Below are 22,857 nucleotides of genomic sequence, written 5' to 3'. Positions count from 1 at the left end.
AAGACGGGCCATCTGTTGTGAGATAGTGAAAATATTTTTGGGAAATACACTGGCATCGAACTTATGTGCTAGGCCGCGCGTCTGAATGGCATTACCTCCTCACTATATTTACCTTGGTAAATATAACGTCATATATAACCGAATCAGATGTGCGGTGACATAAAAGTTCGATACATACGTCATCTTCTCCCTTCGTTAAAAACGAAGAAATGGAATAGAAACTCGGGCCATCTGCTTTAAGATAGCGAAAATATTTTGTGAAACACAAGTAGATCATCTTCAAGTTACGGTACTTTCAGACATAACCTCAATTAAGTTTCGTTAACTGTTTCGTTCGTTCATTCATTTGTATGAGATTTTCTTTTAACGTGATGGATGGCATTTTTTGACGTGGATAACATATAAAACTGAAGGATGATCTATACTCAACTATTTTAAAAAAAGGTATTAGCATCAAACTTGTGTGCCAGGCCACACACTATATCTATCTTGATATTACCAACACCGACAACGACATCTTGCTTGAAATAGCGAAACAACGGCGCTACGGTAGAACAAAAAGAGAAGATTTTAGAATATAGAAACTCATGCCGTAATGAAGGCATTGGGTAATCAATTTGCCAGTTAATTGATAGGAAATCACGTGAAAATTTGCTTTTTGCATATTTAATTAAGCGACAACGATTCAATTTTAATAATTTTGCTTCGTAAAACAAAAAAACAAAATAAAATTATCTCACACTCAGATGTGTTATGTGTTATATATGCCTATCAGTCTGCCGTCGTCTATTATAATGAAAGACGAAGAAAGAATTGCAATGGAAAATGGTGAGATGACACACATAAAATAGGAAATTATATCACAAAAGCACAAAATTTTATAGATTTAATTACATTTTTCACGCATGGCTTGTGGTTTCGTCGACCGAATGTATAATACATTTAATAATGCTGCATACAAAGTAACTATTCTGCATACACTATTTTATATATATGTTCGAAGGAGTGGATAAAGTCGAGTGCGATCCATGAATACGAAAATTTCTCGGATCATATTTTCCAGTGAAACTGATATGTCTTAATGAGTGGATATTATTGATATTGAGTTGAAAATAGGTATGGAGAAGAGGTTATGGAGAGCATCATTCAAATAGTATGTTCGTGATGATAGTCGACGATTAGGGTGGTCGGTTTGTCGCTGAAAACTAAACCCGTCAATGGAACGGGTTCGTTGTTGATTAGCATTCGATTCAACCAGATATAATCGATGACTTAGTCATCTGGTGGTTGAAAATTCAACAAATGTATTTACATTGCACTTCGTATCCATAGAAGAATCAAGCCAAGTCGCATATGTGTGGCTTATGAAGGGTTGAAAAAACCTTCATTTGTTCACGTTCAAACATTATGTGCAACCTTGCTTTAATATAATTAATTGAAGGGGATTAACTGTAACTTTTTGGCCTGCCGATGTTAATGACCAAGGTAGATATATGGACGGAGGTAATGCCATATTTAACCGAATCAGATGTGCAATGGCTCGAAAGATCGCTATAAACGCCATCTCTACCTTTCTTTAAAATCACAAATGCTTAGAAACCTGAGCCATCTGTCTTGTGATAGCACAACATTTTGAGAAAATTTTTTGAGACGCGGCAACTATATATAGGCGAGAATTTAAGTTTCTTTCCTTTGACCTGTATCACCACAAATCCTATTCTATCTTATTCGCGCTTCAAATACGAGCAAAATGAGCTATCACTCGACTATGTAACTTTAAAATTGCCGGAGATACATCGTTTTGAAATTGGTCACTTTTCATACAAAATGCACCAAATTGACTTTTCCCAAACAATCAAAATCTTTCAACTTACTCTGTATGTTTCTATCTATCTATCTGTCTATCTTTCTATCGACGGTCGATCTCGGAAACTAGTCAGCCAATCTCCATGAAATTTTGCAGGAACCTCAGGGTGGGCATAAAAATGAAAATGTGATACGCCATTACCCCAGGAAAAACCAGAATTTTGTTTTATTGGCCTCGAAGTGGTTTCTGAGTGAGGTTTTCGAGTGTCGGGAACGCGTTTTCGGCTGTAGCTTAGCTGTATTGAAACAAATGAAAGGTATTCGTAACACGATTCGAACAAAAAAATAATTTAAAAAATCGGGGCAGATTCGTTTGAGCTAGAGTGATTAGAGTGACCAAATTTTGAGCTACTCGAGCGTAGGATGAAAGGACTAATATTTTTGCGATTATGAGAGATAGAGAGTTACTTTCTTCGGCAAAGTCTCAGAGTTTTACGAGTAGAACAGAGGGGCATATGTGAAAAATGTCGAAAGTTGGAAATGGGTGGGTCAATTATGTTTTTAGAGGTATTTCTTGAATGGTGACAGATAGAGAGTTACTTTCTTCGGCAAAGTCTCAGAGTTTTACGAGTAGAACAGAGGGGCATATGTGAAAAATGTCGAAAGTTGGAAATGGGTCAATTGGGGTTTTGGAGATATTTCTTGAATGGTGGCAGATAGAGAATTACTTTCGTCAAATTTTCGATTTTCGTCAAATTTTCGATTTTCGTCAAATTTTCTGAATTTCGTCAAATTTTCGATTTTCGTCAAATTTTCGAATTTCATCAAATTTTCAAATTTCGTCAAATTTTCTAATTTCGTCAAATTTCGTCAAATTTTCAAATTTCGTCATATTTTCGAATTTCATCAAATTTTCAAATTTCGTCAAATTTTCAAATTTCTTTAAATTTTCAAATTTCGTCAAATTTAGACTAATTTTCGAATTTCGTCAAATTTTCAAATTTCGTCAAATTTTCGAATTTCGTAAAATTTCGTCAAATTTTCGAATTTCGTCAAATTTCGTCAAATTTTCGATTTTCGTAAAATTTTTGAATTAAAACTGTAAACTGTTATAAAAAGCAGTGTTGAGTACACTTCTAAAACGACTGATATCCCAACAAAAATCTCTTCGAGAAAAGTGTGACGCAGTCTTTGAAATACAATTTCTAAAATGAATGATATCGCTAGAGTTGACGCTTTCAGCTTCGTTACGCAAAAATTAAATTTTACACCCAATTAGTTCAAACAAGCTGGCTTAGGTTTTCTCATCATCTGCCAAATAATTTTTACAAAAAAAATTTAGACTGGAAACAACCAAAATTTTACCAAAACCGTCGCATGTGGCAGATAAATTTTCTTGCTGGTCTGTTCCTGAACATTTGCCACTTTGCGACGCAGATTTTTTTGGTAAAATTTTGGTTGTTTCCAGTCTAATTTTTTTTTTTTATTATTTGGCAGATGATGAGAAAACCTAAGCCAGCTTGTTTGAACTAATTGGGTGTAAAATTTAATTTTTGCGTAAGGAAGCTGAAAGCGTCAACTCTAGCGATATCATTCATTTTAGAAATTGTACTTCAAAGACTGCGTCACACTTTTCTCGAAGAGATTTTTGTTGGGTTTGTATGTAACTCTCTCACATTCTCTCCCTTCTTCTTCTTCTTTTTCAGCCTGTTTCTATCCACTGCTGGATGTAGGCCTCTCCAACTTCTTTCCATTTCGTACGATCCATTGCCATTTGCTTCCAGTTTGTACCTGCAACATTCTCTCTCCCATAGAAGCCAACTGCCATTCAAATGTTCCTTCTATCTCGCCACAGGCGTACCAACTTTTCATTTCTCTGTACGGAACCGTATGGTTTCGGAACCAAGCACGAGAACGGAATTTTCTCCTCGACGAAGTAGTGAAAATTTCTTATATAAATTTAGTTTTGTTAGGTTGGTATAATGCTGCTGCGTCGCAATTTTATTATATATGAGAAGAAGGACCGATTTTCCGTTTCAAAAAATCAGTTCTTATGCTTGGTTCAGTGCAATGGTTTCTGTCGAAATTTTTCTCCCATTTCAAAAATCAAATCACCCTAATCCACCGCTCATGAGGACCTATTTTATATATATTTTTTTGATATTATGTATAACCTCTTTATTATTAACAACATCAACGTGTGCTCCACGCGCTATAATATGCAAGAAAACCGAGAAGAATATGATTGAAGATGGATAATTCATTTTTTTTTTCGTGTGCCGTGTGGTGCGACTTTCATTTTCATTTGGTTTTTATGGGAAGTCGAAAATTGTTTGAAACAATGGAATAATCTTTTTTTTTGCTACAATTTAATTGTTATTATGACTCTGGGTGTATGTTCGGAAATATGAAATTTTTCGATGTTTTTTTTTCTCTTCTTCTTCAGTTCGTTGTTTTCGTTTCAAAATTACAATGTAACCTGTAGTCATCTTAATGCTCACAAGGGTCATGCTTTGAGTTTGATTTGATATGGACGTAAGAGTTGAAGATGAATCAAATAGAATTAAAAAAGAGAAAAAAAAACTCTTTTCCGTCTATATATTCAACTTTAACTGGCTAATCTTAAGTACATTAGTTGCGGTATGGAATTATGAATTTGAATGAAAGTGATCGACATGAAGAAAAATCAGAAATATTTTTCAGTTGATCGTGATGATCATTTTGATCGCAAATGGTATTTATAAATATATTTGTTTTAACCATAAAAAATTGTACACAGAAATTTATGCATTGTTCACTTTTCTTATGATTTCGTCCACCTGTAAGCAAATTGTTTGGTTGGCTTTTTTTTCTCGAATTCGTTGCTTTTGTTGCAGAAAATTGTCAAAGATTTATTGCTAAAATTGATAAATCACGATTGATCACGGAGATCAATCATGATTAATTCATACAATTTTTTTTTCCTTCTCTCAATATGCTATGGGTATGGGAACGGTATGATCTCTATGAATCAGGTTGGCTAAAAATCATTTCTTATAATTGAGTCGATTAAAAGGTTTTTTTTTTCTTATTTCTGTTGCATTTTTGTTCGCTCAAAATTTACATTTGCAGATCAAAGCTCAATGATCCACCAATCTGTGCTCTGTGTTAAAAAATGTAGAAAAAATGAAATGAGGAAAATATGAAGTTGTATAGCCCTTCCGGAAAACAGAGTCAAATAGTCGACAAAATCGATACCTGAAATTTTTGACATCATTTCAGCTATGAAAATGTTATAAAGATACAGCAGCACCCATATACCCATTCACCAAAAAGTCTGTTCCAAGGTTATTTCAGCTGTCAAAACGTCACCCAAAAAATTGTTGTTGACGGAAAGTTCACAAAAACGTTGAGGTTATGGTTCTGTGAATGCTCTCGGTCGTTTTCGGCTTGTCAGAAATTGTTTTTACATTCGACGGCACAGACGATGGTCCAGCAAACGAACTTCGGCTTGACGTTTAAATACCACGTATTAACAATTATAAACGCCCAATGTATGTCTGATTATCTATTTATTTATTCCTCTATTAGTCGGTCGCAAATTCCCAGCGTGAAAAATACGCAAACCTTAATTGAGGTTAAGGACGACGAAAAATTAAGTGGAGTTACGTTGACGAGTATAATGAAAATGATCTATACGGTACTTGTCAACGTAGGCCACTTTAGTTTTCGGTAAGTTGTCGTTAACCTCAATAAATTGATGTAAACTGCGTGCAAATTCATTCGAAAGTTGAGAGCTGGGATCGTGTCTGACGTTTAAAAGGTCATGAAAATGATGTATACTGTTGATCAGCACATGGGTAGCCGAACCAACAAGAGAATACATTTCGGTATTTCAATACAGAACCAGACGTTTACACATTCTGTGTGAGTTTCATACTTCAAATGTTCATAAACAGCACTGATATATGTAGTTATCGGTAGAATACCATAGTGGTAGCTTCACCACTACACTGAGAAAAAAGGTTACGTCTGACACGTATTAAGTGTGGTAAGGAAGTTATACGCCAGACACGTATGCGTGCTAACGTACGACACGTATTGTTATACATACGTCTTGTATAAAATACGAGTGGCATGTTTCGTACCTTATTCATCGACAGTGTGACTATGTTGTGTCTAAGTACGTATACGTGACTACCTTACCACACTTTACACGTGTTAGACATAATCTTTTTTCTCAGTGTAGACCCGCATGTGTCATGACGTGTGGGTGTTTCTTTGGTGATGTGTGGTCCTCTCGCTACGCTCGTGTCACAAAGGATGCCCTCACAAGGAGCCTTCCCATATATTTTTATAACTGTTTTCTTACTGTGTGGTGTAAACGACAATCTATAAAGTGGCAGCTTACTTCATCTTCATTTTTTAACAACATTACTGCACATTGGTGTATATCGTAAGTGTATAACTCAAGACTTTACCTTTTGTTTTCATTTCATATTATTTAATATAAAATCTCAACTTTATGATTAATTGAAAGAAAAATCTTTTTAATTATTTATAATGCGTGATGAGGCAACCAAAAATCATTACAATGTAATTGGAGCAAATGATATTATTTTTTCGGATTTTTCTTTTCTTTAACTTTTTTTTTTTGCTTCTTCGTATTCTGCCGCTGTTTCTGTATTGCAAAAAAAAATCGCTTTTTTATGTGGAAATTAGCGTCTGAAAGACACAAAGTTCGTGTCGTTGCACATTGAAGTGCAATAAAATCGTTATGTGTTGTGCCCAATATATAATAGAGAAGCTGTCAGTCGTCTTCAGCATGAGTATATTTATTGGGAAAGGTGTTATTAATGAACGAAATTCTTTTTATTTCGGTATAATTAATGATGCTGACAAGAGGCGTTAATGGGGACATTTGGAAAATCATACCAAGACACACAGTTTTGTTTCGGTCAAAGTGAACCGTTTGCAGGAGATTCGGTTTTGTAATTTCGGTTCTATTGGCAATTAAATGCGATTGTAACGACTTAAAAAATGTAAGGAAAAAAAAAATCAATAAATTGAAACAATAAGCATAATGATGAGGGTCAATAATGCACTCAATAATGTACTCAACAGAAAGTCCGACGAGATTTGAAAGTAGCTGAAATTGGTCCGCTGAAATGATGACATAGAGCGTTCACAATTTTCGAGGCATGCACAATGTGTAGTGGATGATCGGTCTGTATGTGTTTTCAGAAATGTTATGCCATTCAATTGACAATCATGCCAAAATTTTTAAAAATTTACAATTTTCGACGTTTGCCGAATAAAGGTGAGAACGTTGTTCAACGGAAATTCCAACAAGAGCGACTCGATCGAATTACAACACTCGCTTCGCTCTAATGGCAAATTTTCGCTCTTGTTGAAATTTCCTATTTCCTCTCCTTGTCCTTGGTAAACAAATTGTAAATTCTAGTTTACAGATCTCTGTGGTTTGCGAAACCCCTCTATGGGAAGTTGGCTGTGTTTAGTTTGCTCACAAATTTTGGCATGCGATTGCATTGCCAGTGGTCAAAATTTTGATTTATTATTGATGTATACTTGATGTTATGCTTGATTTCAACTTACGCCGTTTAGCTAAACCACGCCTAAGACAACTAAGCCTTGATTTACCCTTACTCCGTTTACTCTCTAAACAATTAAAAAGAAGTGTGGTTTAGCTAAACGGCGTAAGTTGAAATCAAGCATAAGGCAAGCAAAGCCTTCTCTTTAAGGAGACAGCACTCTTTGTTAGCTTTTATATAAATATTTTCTCTCACTCTCTCTAATGCTGGATAGCTGTTGTCAAGGCTGTTGTTTATATCGGACTTGAACTTGTGTTCGTGATTGGCTGTAGATCATGTCCGGAGCGATAGCGGACGAAGAACGAAAAAAGAACGAAGAAATTTTTTTGAGACGCGGCAACTATTTATATCCGAACATTTCAGTTTCTGCCCTTTAGACTTTATCACCACAAAACACATTCTATCATATTCTCGCTTCAAATATGAGCAAAACGAGCTATCACTCAACTATGTAGGTTTAAAATTGCCGGAGATACATCGTTTTGAAATTGGTCACTTTTCATACAAAATTGACTTTTACCAAACAATCAAAATCTTTCAACTTACTCTGTATGTTTCTATCTATCTATCTATCGACGGTCGATCTCGGAAACTAGTCAGCCAATCTCCATGAAATTTTGCAGGAACCTCAGGGTGGGCATAAAAATGAAATTGTGATACGCCATTACCCCAGGAACAACCAGAATTTTGTTTTATTGGCCTCGAAGTGGTTTCTGAGTGTGGTTTTCGAGGGTCGGGAACGCGTTTTCGGCTGTAGCTTAGCTGTATTGAAACCTACGGAGGCGTGCGACCCATCAAATGAAAGGTATTCGTAACACAATTCGAACAAAAAAAAAATTTAAAAAATCGGGGCAGATTCGTTTGAGCTAGAGTGATTAGAGTGACCAAATTTTGAGCTACTCGAGCGTAGGATGAAAGGACTAATATTTTTGCGATTATGAGAGATAGAGAGTTATTTTGTTCGGCAAAGTCTCAGAGTTTTACGAGTAGAACAGAGGGGCATATGTGAAAAATGTCGAAAGTTGGAAATGGGTGGGTCAATTATGTTTTTAGAGGTATTTCTTGAATGGTGGCAGATAGAGAGTTGCTTTCTTCGGCAAAGTCTCAGAGTTTTACGAGTAGAACAGACTGGTATATGTGAAAAATGTCGAAAGTTAGAAATGGGTGTGTCAATTACGGTTTTAGAGTTATTTTGTGAATTGTTGCAGTTAGATAGTTGCTTTCTTCGTCAAATTTTCGATTTTTATCAAATTTTCAAATTTCATCAAATTTTCAAATTTCATCAAATTTTCAATTTTCGTCAAATTTTCGAATTTCGTCAAATTTTCAATTTTCGTCATATTTACGAATTTCTTCAAATTTTCGAATTTCGTTCTAAAAAGCACTTCTAAAACGACTGATATCCCAACAAAAATCTCTTCGAGAAAAATGTGACGCAGTCTATGAAGTACAATTTCTAAAATGAATGATATCGCTAGAGTTGACGCTTTCAGCTTCGTTACGCAAAAATTAAATTTTACACCCAATTTTAGTGCAAACAAGCTGGCTTAGGTTTTCTCATCATCTGCCAAATAATTTTTACCAAAAAAAATTTGACTGGAAACAACCAAAATTTTACCAAAAAAATCTGCGTCGCGAAGTGGCAGATGTTCAGGAACAGACCAGCAAGAAAATTTATCTGCCACATGCGACGCAGATTTTTTTGGTAAAATTTTGGTTGTTTCCAGTCAAATTTTTTTTGGTAAAAATTATTTGGCAGATGATGAGAAAAACCAAGCCAGCTTGTTTGAACTAAAATTGGGTGTAAAATTTAATTTTTGCGTAACGAAGCTGAAAGCGTCAACTCTAGCGATATCATTCATTTTAGAAATTGTACTTCATAGACTGCGTCACATTTTTCTCGAAGAGATTTTTGTTGGGATTTATAATTTAGAAATTTTGGATATTCGCTGAGAAGAAGGTCTCAATTCTTAAGCGCACGATCAAATATGTCCTCACACCTCGAATACCCAAATCATATTCTCATATTTATTTGTGATTTTCGTTTTCATCGTAGAAGTAAAATTACCCAATTGACATATTAACACGTTTCTACACTACACGCAGGCAGAAAGACCACCAGAATCTAAAATCATTGAGCACACAGAGTTATATTTCTTAAAAATCCAAACATTAAAATCTGCTGCATACATTTCTGATTTCTATAAATTGAATTGTAAAATACGAAAATTTCATCGCATCGAAAACAATAAGCATCAATCATCGAGTTATCTCTACCGAAACCTAGCGTCTCCCAATATTGTGATCGTGATTGAGCTTTACGTGTCGGGTGTTTGCAATGACACGATCATTAATCAATTACTAATATTCCAATCATTTCGATATTTTAATCGAGACTCTTGATCTTAATTTTGATTGACCCTATTCGGATTCTTTTATTCGGATTTGCTAATTTCAATAATTTTCATTTCGATTATTGAATTGCAACAGTATACAGAGAAGAAGAAGAAGAAGAAAAAAAAATCAAGGTCCGAATAGACTGAGAGTTTTTCTTTCTGAGAAGTGTTTATGAAGAGGTGCCGCTGCACATCAACGACCTCTAAGTTGATGCAATGTATAAAATGCGATGAGCGAAATTACCGGAGATGGGTAGTGGTGAATAACTTAAATAGATCATTTCTGGCCATCATACCATCTATGGACCATTTACAAATAATTGATCCATCCGTGATCATCATCATTCTTTGTATCTGAACACAAATTTAGAATCGAGGACAATAAACTTGTAAATCAGAGTGAGTTTCTAGCTCATCATCACGAAGAGCAACACATTTTTAGTTTTTAAGAGATATTCTTGTAAGAGTTGCATTCCTCGGTCAATTGTCGAACACTTCGTTTTTCAGAGTCTTACCGTTTTGTGCGGGTTATCTTCTGGAGAAGATATTGGGCTGGTTAGTACAATTCCATCACTCCATGTGAATCACCATCTTCCCAATTCACAATTCTTGAATATTAGGATTTGAGCCCGATGCTTAGTTTCCTGTAGGGGCTACTTAGCCTTCAAAGTTAGACCTTTCAAGAATCAAAATACAAACGTTGCAGTTATAATTGGAGTTTATTGTTCAAAACGTTTTATAGGCGCATCGCCGTCCAGTACATCCCACCTAAGAAATGTCGATGATTTCGACATTCGCTTCAATCGATCTTTGTTGACGATGGATGTGATTTCAGTGAATGCTTTTCCGATAAAATTTTACTGTTTATGACTAGCGGAAATTGCTTACACCGGCTTTCACTGGTGCTTGACCCACTTCAAGAATGTCGGCAATTTAGAAAAACGCTTCGTCGCCTCCCCTTTTAATCCCCTTTTGCTTTCATCTTCTTCTCAAGCATTGCACTAAATTCCACATCTACATGATTCTTTATGGTTCTAGTGCCCATGGAAGTCGACTGACATTTTCTTACAAAATTTTCTAGCTGTGCCTGTATCTCGAGTTCTGTAACTTTCTTATTTCTGGGGGTTCGGAAAAATCTGTGTTCACTCAATTTGAAAGTTGATTTGTGAATAATCCGACGACTTTCGTGTCACTTACAGGAAAGTCGCCTGAAGCAGCTAGGTCTGCACTAGAACCATAAATTATCATGATAATCTCTGATGTTATTACCTTTTCTGATTTCGACTTTCATGATTCTTTATGGTTCTAGTGCCCATGGAAGTCGACTGACATTTTCTTACAAAATTTTCTAGTTGTGCCTGTATCTCGAGTTCTGTAACTTTCTTATTTCTGAGGGTTCGGAAAAATCTGTGTTCACTCAATTTGAAAGTTGATTTGTGAATAATCCGACGACTTTCGTGTCACTTACAGGAAAGTCGCCCAAAGCAGCTAGGTCTGAACTAGAACAATAAATTATCATGATAATCTCTGATGTTATTACCTTTTCTGATTTCGACTTTCATGATTCTTTATGGTTCTAGTGCCCATGGAAGTCGACTGACATTTTCTTACAAAATTTTCTAGTTGTGCCTGTATCTCGAGTTCTGTAACTTTCTTATTTCTGGGGGTTCGGAAAAATCTGTGTTCACTCAATTTGAAAGTTGATTTGTGAATAATCCGACGACTTTCGTGTCACTTACAGGAAAGTCGCCCAAAGCAGCTAGGTCTGAACTAGAACAATAAATTATCATGATAATCTCTGATGTTATTACCTTTTCTGATTTCGACTTTCATGATTCTTTATGGTTCTAGTGCCCATGGAAGTCGACTGACACATTTTCTTACAAAATTTTCTAGTTGTGCCTGTATCTCGAGTTCTGTAACTTTCTTATTTCTGGGGGTTCGGAAAAATCTGTGTTCACTCAATTTGAAAGTTGATTTGTGAATAATCCGACGACTTTCGTGTCACTTACAGGAAAGTCGCCTGAAGCAGCTAGGTCTGCACTAGAACAATAAATTATCATGATAATCTCTGATGTTATTACCTTTTCTGATTTCGACTTTCATGATTCTTTATGGTTCTAGTGCCCATGGAAGTCGACTGACATTTTCTTACAAAATTTTCTAGTTGTGCCTGTATCTCGAGTTCTGTAACTTTCTTATTTCTGGGGGTTCGGAAAAATCTGTGTTCACTCAATTTGAAAGTTGATTTGTGAATAATCCGACGACTTTCGTGTCACTTACAGGAAAGTCGCCTGAAGCAGCTAGGTCTGCACTAGAACCATAAATTATCATGATAATCTCTGATGTTATTACCTTTTCTGATTTCGACTTTCATGATTCTTTATGGTTCTAGTGCCCATGGAAGTCGACTGACACATTTTCTTACAAAATTTTCTAGTTGTGCCTGTATCTCGAGTTCTGTAACTTTCTTATTTCTGGGGGTTCGGAAAAATCTGTGTTCACTCAATTTGAAAGTTGATTTGTGAATAATCCGACGACTTTCGTGTCACTTACAGGAAAGTCGCCTGAAGCAGCTAGGTCTGCACTAGAACCATAAATTATCATGATAATCTCTGATGTTATTACCTTTTCTGATTTCGACTTTCATGATTCTTTATGGTTCTAGTGCCCATGGAAGTCGACTGACACATTTTCTTACAAAATTTTCTAGTTGTGCCTGTATCTCGTGTTCTGTAACTTTCTTATTTCTGGGGGTTCGGAAAAATCTGTGTTCACTCAATTTGAAAGTTGATTTGTGAATAATCCGACGACTTTCGTGTCACTTACAGGAAAGTCGCCTGAAGCAGCTAGGTCTGCACTAGAACCATAAATTATCATGATAATCTCTGATGTTATTACCTTTTCTGATTTCGACTTTCATGATTCTTTATGGTTCTAGTGCCCATGGAAGTCGACTGACACATTTTCTTACAAAATTTTCTAGTTGTGCCTGTATCTCGAGTTCTGTAACTTTCTTATTTCTGGGGGTTCGGAAAAATCTGTGTTCACTCAATTTGAAAGTTGATTTGTGAATAATCCGACGACTTTCGTGTCACTTACAGGAAAGTCGCCTGAAGCAGCTAGGTCTGCACTAGAACCATAAATTATCATGATAATCTCTGATGTTATTACCTTTTCTGATTTCGACTTTCATGATTCTTTATGGTTCTAGTGCCCATGGAAGTCGACTGACACATTTTCTTACAAAATTTTCTAGTTGTGCCTGTATCTCGTGTTCTGTAACTTTCTTATTTCTGGGGGTTCGGAAAAATCTGTGTTCACTCAATTTGAAAGTTGATTTGTGAATAATCCGACGACTTTCGTGTCACTTACAGGAAAGTCGCCTGAAGCAGCTAGGTCTGCACTAGAACCATAAATTATCATGATAATCTCTGATGTTATTACCTTTTCTGATTTCGACTTTCATGATTCTTTATGGTTCTAGTGCCCATGGAAGTCGACTGACACATTTTCTTACAAAATTTTCTAGTTGTGCCTGTATCTCGAGTTCTGTAACTTTCTTATTTCTGGGGGTTCGGAAAAATCTGTGTTCACTCAATTTGAAAGTTGATTTGTGAATAATCCGACGACTTTCGTGTCACTTACAGGAAAGTCGCCTGAAGCAGCTAGGTCTGCACTAGAACCATAAATTATCATGATAATCTCTGATGTTATTACCTTTTCTGATTTCGACTTTCATGATTCTTTATGGTTCTAGTGCCCATGGAAGTCGACTGACACATTTTCTTACAAAATTTTCTAGTTGTGCCTGTATCTCGTGTTCTGTAACTTTCTTATTTCTGGGGGTTCGGAAAAATCTGTGTTCACTCAATTTGAAAGTTGATTTGTGAATAATCCGACGACTTTCGTGTCACTTACAGGAAAGTCGCCTGAAGCAGCTAGGTCTGCACTAGAACCATAAATTATCATGATAATCTCTGATGTTATTACCTTTTCTGATTTCGACTTTCATGATTCTTTATGGTTCTAGTGCCCATGGAAGTCGACTGACACATTTTCTTACAAAATTTTCTAGTTGTGCCTGTATCTCGAGTTCTGTAACTTTCTTATTTCTGGGGGTTCGGAAAAATCTGTGTTCACTCAATTTGAAAGTTGATTTGTGAATAATCCGACGACTTTCGTGTCACTTACAGGAAAGTCGCCTGAAGCAGCTAGGTCTGCACTAGAACCATAAATTATCATGATAATCTCTGATGTTATTACCTTTTCTGATTTCGACTTTCATGATTCTTTATGGTTCTAGTGCCCATGGAAGTCGACTGACACATTTTCTTACAAAATTTTCTAGTTGTGCCTGTATCTCGAGTTCTGTAACTTTCTTATTTCTGGGGGTTCGGAAAAATCTGTGTTAACTCAATTTGAAAGTTGATTTGTGAATAATCCGACGACTTTCGTGTCACTTACAGGAAAGTCGCCTGAAGCAGCTAGGTCTGCACTAGAACCATAAATTATCATGATAATCTCTGATGTTATTACCTTTTCTGATTTCGACTTTCATGATTCTTTATGGTTCTAGTGCCCATGGAAGTCGACTGACACATTTTCTTACAAAATTTTCTAGTTGTGCCTGTATCTCGAGTTCTGTAACTTTCTTATTTCTGGGGGTTCGGAAAAATCTGTGTTCACTCAATTTGAAAGTTGATTTGTGAATAATCCGACGACTTTCGTGTCACTTACAGGAAAGTCGCCTGAAGCAGCTAGGTCTGCACTAGAACCATAAATTATCATGATAATCTCTGATGTTATTACCTTTTCTGATTTCGACTTTCATGATTCTTTATGGTTCTAGTGCCCATGGAAGTCGACTGACACATTTTCTTACAAAATTTTCTAGTTGTGCCTGTATCTCGAGTTCTGTAACTTTCTTATTTCTGGGGGTTCGGAAAAATCTGTGTTCACTCAATTTGAAAGTTGATTTGTGAATAATCCGACGACTTTCGTGTCACTTACAGGAAAGTCGCCTGAAGCAGCTAGGTCTGCACTAGAACCATAAATTATCATGATAATCTCTGATGTTATTACCTTTTCTGATTTCGACTTTCATGATTCTTTATGGTTCTAGTGCCCATGGAAGTCGACTGACACATTTTCTTACAAAATTTTCTAGTTGTGCCTGTATCTCGAGTTCTGTAACTTTCTTATTTCTGGGGGTTCGGAAAAATCTGTGTTCACTCAATTTGAAAGTTGATTTGTGAATAATCCGACGACTTTCGTGTCACTTACAGGAAAGTCGCCTAAAGCAGCTAGGTCTGAACTAGAACCATAAATTATCATGATAATCTCTGATGTTATTACCTTTTCTGATTTCGACTTTCATGATTCTTTATGGTTCTAGTGCCCATGGAAGTCGACTGACACATTTTCTTACAAAATTTTCTAGTTGTGCCTGTATCTCGAGTTCTGTAACTTTCTTATTTCTGGGGGTTCGGAAAAATCTGTGTTCACTCAATTTGAAAGTTGATTTGTGAATAATCCGACGACTTTCGTGTCACTTACAGGAAAGTCGCCCAAAGCAGCTAGGTCTGAACTAGAACAATAAATTATCATGATAATCTCTGATGTTATTACCTTTTCTGATTTCGACTTTCATGATTCTTTATGGTTCTAGTGCCCATGGAAGTCGACTGACTTTTTTTTTTTTTCTTTTTTCATTATTTATTTTAAATGCGACAAAAAAGACTGCTCACAATTATGGCGCAGCCGGTAAAACATCGATCTTTTCTCAAAAATTAAAAACTACAGTAAATAAATATCATCGATCTTCTTCTTCCCTAATGTTCCCAAAATACAAGCAGCGTTACCACGTTGAATTGCGATGGAAATTCTTTGCAGAAGGTATTCTTTTGATTTTACCTCACCCGTTGCCTTTTTCATTAAAGAGCCCAATTTATCAATAAATTTCTTCGTTTCCGGGCCCATGCAACCTAAAGTCTCGAAAGCAAGTGGGGTTAGCAAATAGTTTTGTTTCAAAGAAACGTAATGGTTATGCTTATGTCTCTCTGCTTTTTCAGCAATGGACCGTGCTTTCTTTGATGAATCATTAATATATGATGCAGCTATGGTATCCCGGACGGTAACATCCCACAAGAGTGATCTTCCATGACTCCATGGTATCAAAGTCATACCGTCAGGTCTTTTACCATCATCTCTTGAAATACCTGGAGGCTGTACTATATTTGGAACACCTGCACTAGAGAAAGCATAAGCGAATATGTTATTCATAATATCATGTCTAACGTATTTTCCTTCTGCGCATTTCACACAAGATAAACCATGCAATCCATCTTTTTCGACTGTTTTACCGCAAAGACATTTATGTTCCTCACATATTTGAGTGCCTAATCGAAGACCAACAGCAATTCTAGCAGAATTGTTATCCAGTAGTAATCCTAATTGACTCGATGGGATCACTTGCAACCACTTTGAAGATTCTTTAGTCGATGATACAAGTAGTCTGGCACGAGTTTTCAGGTCACCATTTTCAAACAATTCATTAAATTGATTTTTGATCTTCGGGATGTCCCAATTCTTTTGTTCCTTTTTAAGAGTATCGTTTTCTGGAACGAATTCTTGAGGAATTTCATTAATTAATTGTACAATCTGTTCATCAATTACTCGTAAATCAAATCTTTGAAGAATCACGCCACACAAATCTGATGAAGAAAAGACTGACGACAAGTAGGCCGGTATTGCTAAATCCTCAACTTTTCTAATACCCATACCTCCGAAAGACAATGGAAGCGACGCTTGATCCCAAGAAAGGCCTTCTACCCTATTATTAGTAATCGACTCCAAAGCTGACCTAAAAACTTCGTCAACAGACCTCAGCTTATCCGGAAGCAAGTAAGCTCTAGAAGCGCGCATCAAATAACTGAACCTACAACTGCTCAAAGATTTCCTAAAAACACACAAAGCAGGATGTACGTCCATCAACTTTAATCGATCACACATCAATTTGATTGATTCAACCTTAGACGAAAACATCCTCTCTAAACCTGTCTCAAACACCGGCGAGCCTAACAACTCAAGGGTAGACTCATCCACCTTCTTAATGCCCGGCAACAAAGCTGATATCTCAGCATACATACGAGCTTCTTCATCATCAGTCGCATTGATAAAGAAAATCTCGCACTTCTTAGCATTAAGCCGCAAACCTGACACCTCACAAAAAGACAAAACTCTCTGAATATCATCTAACACTACAGACAACTCATCACCTATAGTACCGTCATCCAAATACCAACCATTAAACCGAGACAAAAGAGCATGCGTCATCTTCATGATACCTATACAAAAACCTGGCGGACCTAACGGATCTCCCTGCTGAAATCCTCTCTGAGACAATAGAGGATCACCAACAAAGTACAGATTCGACACGAGCCTATACGCTTGTTGCAGCAAAGGAAACAGCTCAGGGCAAACATCCCGCACTTCACCTAACATAAACTTCCTAAACAGCATATTGAACGCATTCTCAAAATCAAGCTTAACAAGAGCCATCGGCCTATCATGATCAGCTTTACTGACATTTTCTTACAAAATTTTCTAGTTGTGCCTGTATCTCGTGTTCTGTAACTTTCTTATTTCTGGGGGTTCGGAAAAATCTGTGTTCACTCAATTTGAAAGTTGATTTGTGAATAATCCGACGACTTTCGTGTCACTTACAGGAAAGTCGCCTAAAGCAGCTAGGTCTGAACTAGAACCATAAATTATCATGATAGTCTCTGATGTTATTACCTTTTCTGATTTCGACTTTCATGATTCTTTATGGTTCTAGTGCCCATGGAAGTCGACTGACATTTTCTTACAAAATTTTCTAGTTGTGCCTGTATCTCGTGTTCTGTAACTTTCTTATTTCTGGGGGTTCGGAAAAATCTGTGTTCACTCAATTTGAAAGTTGATTTGTGAATAATCCGACGACTTTCGTGTCACTCACAGGAAAGTCGCCTAAAGCAGCTAGGTCTGAACTAGAACCATAAATTATCATGATAGTCTCTGATGTTATTACCTTTTCTGATTTCGACTTTCATGATTCTTTATGGTTCTAGTGCCCATGGAAGTCGACTGACATTTTCTTACAAAATTTTCTAGTTGTGCCTGTATCTCGTGTTCTGTAACTTTCTTATTTCTGGGGGTTCGGAAAAATCTGTGTTCACTCAATTTGAAAGTTGATTTGTGAATAATCCGACGACTTTCGTGTCACTTACAGGAAAGTCGCCTAAAGCAGCTAGGTCTGCACTAGAACCATAAATTATCATGATAATCTCTGATGTTATTACCTTTTCTGATTTCGACTTTCATGATTCTTTATGGTTCTAGTGCCCATGGAAGTCGACTGACACATTTTCTTACAAAATTTTCTAGTTGTGCCTGTATCTCGAGTTCTGTAACTTTCTTATTTCTGGGGGGTTCGGAAAAATCTGTGTTCACTCAATTTGAAAGTTGATTTGTGAATAATCCGACGACTTTCGTGTCACTTACAGGAAAGTCGCCTAAAGCAGCTAGGTCTGAACTAGAACCATAAATTATCATGATAATCTCTGATGTTATTACCTTTTCTGATTTCGACTTTCATGATTCTTTATGGTTCTAGTGCCCATGGAAGTCGACTGACACATTTTCTTACAAAATTTTCTAGTTGTGCCTGTATCTCAAGTTCTGTAACCACGTTATCTACCACTCTTTCCGTTCTCATACAAAGTGGCAAAAATTATCAATATGTTCAGTTCATCCAACGTGCTTTATTGTATGAAAACAGAAACTGAATTTATTTGCACTCTCCTCCTATATGTTCAAATTTCAGATTTGTTTTTCATTACCAAATAGTGAAATAATGAATGAAATGTGGTGGGGTCAATTATTTCTCCTCCACAAATACGTATTATTTTCCCACCTCTGTCTCGAAGCGACAACACCAGTGCAACTCAGTTCAGTTGTTGTTGTTTTTTTTTCTAACTATTTTTCATTCACTGCAAAAACATATACAATTAAAATTGCATTGGGGGCCATTGTAATGGCAAAGAGCAAAGAGAATTCAAATCTCTTCTCAAAAAGTCTGAGTCTTTTCGTCTTCCTTTTCCTCTTACTAAAAAAAAAAATTCTTTCATTTTTCTTGTTGGTCGCACACAGACAGACGTTTTAATGCCGATGTTCGTAATAAAAATTCGAATTTTTATTATGGAGAGGTGCTGATGAAGACGGGAAATATTATTGTTGTTGCTATTATTTTTATAGAATGTTGTTAATCTTCATCTCCGCTTCTTTGCCAACAACTCACTGGGATCTATACAACAACCATATTATACACATAGAAAGATGAACAATTTATGGTTTGGTTGTTGGTTCGATGGCATATTACTCATTTGGCACATTTAAAATGCAATTTTTGAGTTAGACCATTCAAATGTTGGTTTTACTTGCGTTCAGACGTGCGATATTTTTACTCGTTCTCGAAACTAATTTCGTTTTGTCTTTTCGTTTCGAATGAAAATAAAAGTGTTGCTTGGCGCAGAGTGAATTTTTTTTCTTCTCGTATTTTTGCGAAACATTCTTAGCGTTTGATTTTGATTGATGACAATTAAATTGTGAATTTATTCCATCAATTATATACATCGCATACATCGCATACATACGGATGATACAGGCGGCTCTTTAATCGGGCGCACATCTTGACTCTTTTGTTGCCTTTTTTTTTCGATAATAACTGAATTAACTAATTTACGGTACTAAATTTTGTGGTGTAAAAGAAATTGAAAACGAAAGTGAAAATATTTGTTTTATCGATAAAATTTTGAGGAGAAAGAATATTTGTTCGTTTGATTGATTGATTGATTTTTGGTTTGGTCGGGTAGTGTGCAACGATAATATTGGATTTTTGCTGCTTAGACAACAGTTTTGGATAATTTTCGATAGAAATTGTTTTGATCGGTAAGTCAATTTATCTTTAAAAATAAATAAATAATTTCACACACTGGTTCAATTAATCATCGTTTAACTGCATTTTAATAACTTAATTGATTCGAGAGTTATCTCTCGTTACACCGAAATCGATTCCATCGATTTTCTGAATTTCTGATATTTTTTTTTGTCAGACAAAAGCTCCAGGCTTTATTGTGAGGTCACAATTTATGATGGACTTGATGAGGTTTCACATAGAAGTAGAAGCCATTCCGATTTACTCCCAGCATTAAAAAATCTTTTCTAAATTTAGTGACAAGACCTTAGACGGCAAGCATATTAACAGGTTTACTATTCAAACTATTCATTTGATCGAAAATTTTCAGAGAATGATTTCAGAAATCTTTTACTTCATTTGTTTTAAACATTCTTTATATAAGACCTCATTAGTCAGAGCTTGACGTTTATTATTGCTGTCGTTGTCTTCGTATTTTCAAAGGATTTCCAAAAAAAAAAGTGTCTTTGTGACAAAGGATCTTTTACGTTTGTTTGCCCATCGTCGTAATTTATTTGAAAACATTTCTCCGAAACTCCAAATCTTTTCGGATGAATTTGGAGATTAGGTGCGTTTCCCAATTTCCCTGAATTTTCCAATTTTTCTCAAAATTCTTCTTTTTTTTTAAATTTAGAAAAATTCAAACTGTGGAAAAATATGCCAAAATTTGGTGAAACATAGTAAAACAGTTTCCTAAAAATAGTCCCAAATTCTGCGAACTGACATTAACTTTTGTATTTAAATAAGAATTTGGTAATTTTATGGCTCAGTTAATGCTGCCAAAATTAACTGTGAGATTATATTCTTCACCACCGATTTTGATAGAGAAAAATTCCTTTGCCAGTGAAAGCTGTCATTAAAGATGTCAATTAGTTTGGGTCTTAGTATTTATCAAAAATGACAAAATCGACAAATCTTGTCTGAATAGTGCAAAGAAATGAAATAAATTTTGTTTGAATCGCCATAAGAATCGTCAAAATTTGGTTTCGTTAACTAAGAGCATTCACTGGGCGACGGAAAAATAGAGTTTTCATACCTAGGACCCACTCTCCGTTCAATATGAAAGATACTATTCGTATCACGGACTAAAAGTCCTTTTTAGCGTATTCGAATCCAGACCTCCAGAAGAAGAAGAAGAATCCAGACCTCGCCTAAACAAGACTTTTAGTCCTAGGTACGAAACGTACTATTCTGTGCGTGCTCTAAAACTAGATCGAATGCTTGCTCAAAAACAATTATTAATTTTGAGTGATTTGCGTTGATAGTTACGACTACGCAATGGGATAAATTTAGCACAATGTGAACGAAATCGGTTAAAAAAATAAATTTTTGATTCTCAATGAAAGGAAAAGCCCTATTTCCATTCGCATGAAAATTTATAATTTCTTCGCCAATACATTTTCTCTCAAGTTATACTTCGTTTGATATAGATTACTGGTTCAATCAGGGCTTATTATTGGTAAATTTATTTACCGAATTTTAACCAAAAACTTATCGAAATTTACCGAAATTATGTTTCGATAAATTCAGCACATATTCGACAAATTTTATGTAAATTTCGGTAAATTTCGGTAAATCTCGGTAAATTTCGGTAAATCTTTTTAGAGAAAATTCGGTAAATTTTGGTAGATTCGGTAAATAATAGGGCCTAGGATCAGTTAATGGTTTTCGCATTTCGTTTTTGACTTGTTAACCTGGCGGAGAATATATGTTCCGTTTCACTTTCAAGAAAAATGGGCCAGCCTTAGTTAGGTATTGATTCGTTGTATAATTCTCTAATTCTAAATTTGTGAATTTCTTGTTCAAATATTGTTTTGTGCATTCAAGGGCACTTAAGAGAATTTCTTTTGAACTGTTCATCCATTTTATTCAGAAAGGACCACAAATTTCTCTCTTTTCACATATGTTTGAATGTTAAGATATTGCACCCGCGTTGGGCTTTCAGTGACCTAGATATTATGTGTATTAAAATTTGGGAATAAAATAAATCTGCAGTGTTAAGCTAAAACACCATCTCGCATTTGTGTCTACTTTTAAATAGCTTTCGAGAGCTTTAAGCTTCTTTTGTAATCCAGAAAATATTCCACAAAAAGTTCAACGCTTACGAAAGCTCTCCATGGCACACAAATAATGTGATGCGGCAAAATCTGGTAAAATCATAAAATTTGAATCTATTTTACAAACGTTGGAGTGTTGAGTCTGATATACATTGACTTATACAAGAAAGCTGATGCTGATGGTGAAGTGATTTCTTGCAGGATTCATTGATGTGCGAAGGAGCTTAAATATCCCGTATTGTCACGTCACATCATAGAAGAGACTTTCCCTGATTCCATGTTCAAATAGTCTCTTAAAAACACTTTGGCTATTCGCACTTTGATTTTATTCATTCTACCATTCATTCACCCTGTAATTAAGTTGTAATTTTGCATTCAACTGACAATTGAATCACAATCTAAATGTTAGCACTCTCCACTTTAACAATATTGGACAATCAATAGAAAATCCTTTGGCAAGCCAATAAATCATTAAAATTCGACGGTGGCTTCAAACATGAACCGCTACCTAAATTTGATATTGACCAAGAAACGGTTTTCGTTTTCATTATTAAAATGTACAAGACTTCGGTTCAATTCAGTTAAAAACAGTTAAAAAGCAATCAACGTAATACGGCCCACTGTTTTACGAATTCTAGTTCAGATACAATACAATGCGATCCGAAAGACGGGTGAAGTAGAGAGAAAAAAAAAGAATTTCAATTACCATATGAGAAACACCGTGTATGTGATTTAACTTCTCGGCTTTTTTTTTCTCGTCTTACTCATTTTAATAATGAAAACGAAACGAATTATTGCAACGTATTAAATAATGCGAACAAAACAAAAAAACACCGTTGCCTTCGTATTTACTTTTAATGGGATGTGTATAACTGCAGACGGACGGGTGCGATGACCAATTTCTGCCGCATGAATACTAGAGCAACTTAATACTTTATCAAATGATGTGCTAGATTAGTATGCAGTCGTCCGTTTTGCCACTGTTTAACTTT

The 22,857-nt window shown here is 35.7% G+C and overlaps 1 protein-coding gene across 1 annotated transcript in view; it reads left to right on the top strand.

The window, feature by feature from the left end:
- The first annotated feature begins 19,277 nt into the window (after window positions 1-19,277).
- Window positions 19,278-22,857, top strand: part of LOC119074360 (mucin-5AC) — a 114,907-nt gene continuing 111,327 nt past the window's right edge. The window contains exon 1 of the mRNA XM_037180462.1: window positions 19,278-19,783. The gene's annotated coding sequence lies outside the window, so the exon portion shown is untranslated. The remainder of the gene's footprint in view (window positions 19,784-22,857) is intronic.

Source organism: Bradysia coprophila, unplaced genomic scaffold (assembly GCF_014529535.1).
Source record: "Bradysia coprophila strain Holo2 unplaced genomic scaffold, BU_Bcop_v1 contig_151, whole genome shotgun sequence".
Taxonomy (NCBI): domain Eukaryota; kingdom Metazoa; phylum Arthropoda; class Insecta; order Diptera; family Sciaridae; genus Bradysia; species Bradysia coprophila.
This window is presented reverse-complemented; position numbering and strand designations above follow the sequence as displayed.